This window comes from Oratosquilla oratoria, chromosome 21 (assembly GCF_046742065.1).
Source record: "Oratosquilla oratoria isolate Oo_2021 chromosome 21, ASM4674206v1, whole genome shotgun sequence".
Lineage (NCBI taxonomy): Eukaryota > Metazoa > Arthropoda > Malacostraca > Stomatopoda > Squillidae > Oratosquilla > Oratosquilla oratoria.
The window spans coordinates 24,812,448-24,817,447 of NC_134797.1; the positions used below are offsets into that span (position 1 = coordinate 24,812,448).

Sequence of the window (5,000 nt, forward strand, 5' to 3'; positions counted from 1 at the left end):
TAAGAGTTTATTGCTGCCGTGCCCATACGATATTGTTCAAGGAGCTTGGGAGACTATTGAGAGAGAAATATATCAAAATACTCAACAATACCGACTGTTCATGTTTTAGTGTCCCCAACAGTACTGTACATTCAGAAAGAGCTTTTCCCCTTATATTTTCAATGTAAGACGATTTTATTCAGCTGTGTTAGAATACCTCGTTAGGGAAGGGAATATATTTCCAGAGAGTATCTCTTACCCACAACGAACAACAGAGTTCAGATAGAGTCTTTGCGTCGAGGTGACATCATCGGCCGAAGTACAATGAAACCTAGACGAAAAGCGAGGAACAATAATAATGCCACCCTGCACTGCAAGACTGATGACCCCCGCGTTTAACATATGCAAGAATGTGTGTCTACGTCGAAGTGGAAAATTGCGTCTCGGAGTAATAAACTGAACAACGACACACCTTTTGACACCTTGTACGCGCGCACTAGGGCCGACATTCGGGTGTACACACGCTCAAAATTGTATAGAGCCAGTGGGGAGACCATGATCAGAATATCACGGCAATGTTGGTATCCCTGTGTGGCCTACTTCTTAAGTAGAAATGGGTATTGTCGATAGCAGGGGATATACTTGTATAGTGCCTTCCTGCATGCAGGGCTACCAACAGAAATCAGAAGCAAGAGTCATTACTATTACCATCATTATCATTATTATTATTACCTTATCTTATTTATTTCTTTTATCAGTGATTTTCATTTATTCATTTATTCATTTATTTACTTATTTATTTACTTCTGTATTTTTGAACGAGACCTGCACCAACAATTTTCTTCGTTGCATTGTGTAAATGGGCATAAATAGAACGCTGTCAGTGCACGCAGTTGCACATAATTAAGAAGCATAGGTCTTCATCGACCACATTACACCAGCTAGTTACAAAGTACCAGAATGTACATCTTTCAGAGAACAAAAACCTCCTCATCCCATTAACCAGACGACGTGCTTCATACATTTGTTTTCTGAACCGCGCCATAGGCCGAGGTCGTTCCCTTACTGGAATGAAATCTTCTGACGTCAGCAAGATATGACAATCCACGATGATTATGAGGTCGAAGATATTTGGCTTGTGATCCACGGGTCCCTCGCCCGAAGCCAGCCGCGGGAGAATGCTGTCCTGTATCATCATTTACATACGAACCACATAATTCATCGCGCACGAGAACACAAATACATCGGAGAGAAAAGAACTTTTCCTCAATCGTGCAGTACCTCTGTCTCGATTACTCCCTTCCATACCGGATGGCACTTTCATTCTTATTTGGCCTGACGCCAAGCTATTTTATTCATCTCCGTGACACCTTATCCTCTTCATTTTGGTAGCGAAAGAGTATTGCTTTTCAAAACCAGACAGTGTCGAATGATTTCTTGAACTCACTCTATTCTAACATGGCGGGGCCTCGTCTCACCAGTGTTGCCAGATTAGTTGGCTTGGAATTTTTAGACTTCACTGAATTCCAATTCCTATCTTTTATATTTTACTTTTGTTGATATTTCTGCGCGCGTGTGTGTTCGTATCTAATGTTTACCAAGATTTGTTATTCCAACGGGAAATATATAGATTTTTGTTCTTTAATAAACCTAAGCCACATCGAGACGATTTTCGACACTTTTAGACCTTATTCTCTCTCTCTCTCTCTCTCTCTCTCTCTCTCTCTCTCTCTCTCTCTCTCTCTCTCTCTCTCTCTCTCCCTCTCTCTCTCTCTCTCTCTCTCTCTCTCTCTCTCTCTCTCTCTCTCTCTGTGTGTGTGTGTGTGTGTGTGTGTGTGTGTGTGTGTGTGTGTGTGTGTGTGTGTGTGTGTGTGTGTGTGTGTGTGTGTGTGTGTGTGTGTGTGTTTACTGTATATGCCCCCTGTTCCACCACCCTGATGTCAATACCGTCCATTGGTCACTAATCGCATTTTCAACAGACTAACAACCAAATATTTAATGCAAAGAAGGAAGAGGGAGGGAGGGAGGGAGGGAGGGAGGGAGGGAGGGAGGGAGGGAGGGGAGGTGTGTGAAGGAAACTCCTACACAAACTCAAAGTTCGAACATTCGAACGACATCAGAATGTGAGCGTGTGCGTTGAATCACAGCCGCCACCAAATATACACCCAAATTCCAAAGTTCGACGACATTATGGTGTTCCTATGTGCTAACAAATGACGCCCGGTTTGTCTCCTTCCTGACATATTGCAGCGTGACTCGTAGTTATGATGAAATACTACAAAAACAAAAACCCGTCTCTTGTGGAGCAATCCATCTGCAGTTAAAGGAACCACAAGAAATAGGGTAGACGACGCACCATCCGGCCGTGCGTGCACGCGCGCGCGTGTGTAAATACGGCTGAAAAAATAACATTGTACCAGAAGCTTGTTGCGTTCATCCTACTTTTGATGTTTTCGGTGTTTTTCGTTCGCTTGTGTCTAACCCTTTTACGCTCCTTGTGTGACGACGACATTTGTTTGTTTTACTTCATTTATTTCATTTATTTATCTATTCTTGTACTTGTTTATTCTTATACTTATCTATCTGTATTTTCTTATTTACTCAGTTATTCATCCATTCACTTGTTCACTTACGCACTATTCCACTTGTTCATTGTTCATTTAATCCTTTGTTCATTATTCCTTTAATAATTTAATTCTTTAATTCATTCACTTGTTAATTCATCCACTTATCTATTTTTACCTTTTGTGCATTTAATTAAAAAATCTTCCCAGTTACTAGTTAATGACAAATGTCACGGCGCTTTGTACACAGATGTAAACGGTAGTGACTATGATAACAGTGACTTACTATTTTGGTCTCTCGTCGATCTCCACTCTGACCTAACTTCAGTAACTGACCTCTTCTTGAGCCAATAATGAACCTTACCTGCAAAAAAAAAGAAAAAGAATATTAGTTGACGGTGTATCATAATAGTCTTCAATCATACCACCCGTGGAATAGAAAACGGCAAACAATAATGCAGACCATTTTCGTTTAAGTCCACTTGTGGCTTTATAGAACTCGTTTTCATATTTATCTTTAGGTAATCTAATGTCTAGTTTATTCTAGAAATTGGACACATTATTCCGCTATTTGATCTTTTCCTATAAATAATATGAATACCGACCATGCGTATTTTTTTCTTTTTCTTTTTTCTTTTTACTACTGCTGTTTTGTTTTTCATTACCTCTCGGGATGTCACACACTCTCAAATGTTCGTTTAAGATTTTTCCCTCCACGGCACAGCAAGCGATAAACATTCTGACATGTCGCAAGCAAAACCTACAAGAAAAACAAGGAACACTTCGTCGTTTTCTTCTTGTTTTGTCGCACGAAGCGGTGGGCAAGTGTTTTGCTTTACAATTGCGCGCGCAGCCAATCTGGGATCAAAACATAAGGAAATTGTCTTTGAAAGAATATTATCTCTTTCTATACTGGATGTTATTCCTCCTTTCATCTCGAATATCGTCAGGCTATCTCATCTTTCTACACAACGGACCTGTTATCTCTTCACATCTAATCTCTACAATGAAAGTTACACCGCGTGTTGACCCTCTTGGAATAACTTTCCGATCTCATTGCCGTGTGGGAATCTTAAAGACAAATAAATAGAAAGTTTTCATCTCACGTTAACGTATTAAAACCAATCAAGAATTTGGCATTTTCTCCTTTCACCCACCTTAACAGAAATTATGTTAACCATGAAAAATTAAATTAAACGAGTAGAAAATAATTTATATTACTCCACGTGTATGATAACACAACTTATATTCCCACAGTACTGTGGGAAAGGCGACGAGTAACACACACACACACACACACACACACACACACACACACACACACACACACACACACACACACACACACACACACACACACACACACACACACACACACACACACACACACACACACACACACACACACACACACACACACACGATTCAAATCGTGACATCTAGAAACTTGTGGTTGGAACTGTACCAGTTTATTTTCTTTGCAACTGTCAGCGACTTCTTCCAATTTCATGCTCCGATACTCTTCTTTCCTAACGCGTCTGTGATTACCCCGGAAAAAAAAAGAAAGAAAAACGACACTTGGGGCCAAACAAGCTTCAATTTCAAATACCAGTTTCCCCAAAGACTAGTACGACGGGTTCCAACAATCTGTTGCATTCTTCGATCCCCCCTCTCTTCTCAACCCGTTCTGTACCATATGGCAATTTTCTATCCATCCCATCTACCGCCATACTACTCTATTCGTCTCTGGACCATCTTTTCCGGGGGCCAACGGGTTAAGATATCTCTCAATTATTTTTTTCTGTTCCGACGACGACGACGACGACGACGACGACGACGACGACGACAACACATATTCCAAGGGTTTTTTCCCCCTTGCAAGGGAGGTAGCCAAAAAACAAAGGGAAAAAAATCATTCCCATCCATTCCATCTCCAATACACTCCATTCCCCTCACCCTCGCGTGGTGAGAGCCAGAATAACAGTACACGTATTGTTGACACTGGAAGGCGTCAACATCTTTGATATGGTCACGCGACTTACATACTTCAAGTTACCGCCTGACGATTTCATTCATCTCGAAGAGACGCGACCACAGCGAGTGGCTTCAAAGTCGATCTCCACCAACCATATCCTTATAGTGACACACTTGAAATATACTTCCTTATGGTTAATTACCAGACGAAGACTTGGCGTCCACCACATTCTTAGCTCAATAAAATCATATGGCGACGTCTGGTACCCAAGATTTTTACAAAATACCTCAGCCAACCCCAACACTCAAATTTGAGGGGGTTTATTCTTCATGACCCCCTGCAGAACGACCGCTCTATCCGCCAGGAGAACCACAGACGTTGTGGCTTAATATTACAGAGGAGCTAAGATCGCGCGAGTCCTGAAAAGAGTAGGACGAATTATGGCTGTGTATGATAATGACGAGTAAGAGGTTTCAAATTAC

At 41.3% G+C, this 5,000-nt stretch overlaps 1 protein-coding gene across 1 annotated transcript in view; it reads right to left on the reverse strand.

Moving 5' to 3' along the window:
- Positions 1–5,000, reverse strand: part of LOC143036787 (uncharacterized) — a 465,269-nt gene that overhangs the window by 414,845 nt on the left and 45,424 nt on the right. The gene's annotated exons all lie outside the window — the stretch shown is intronic.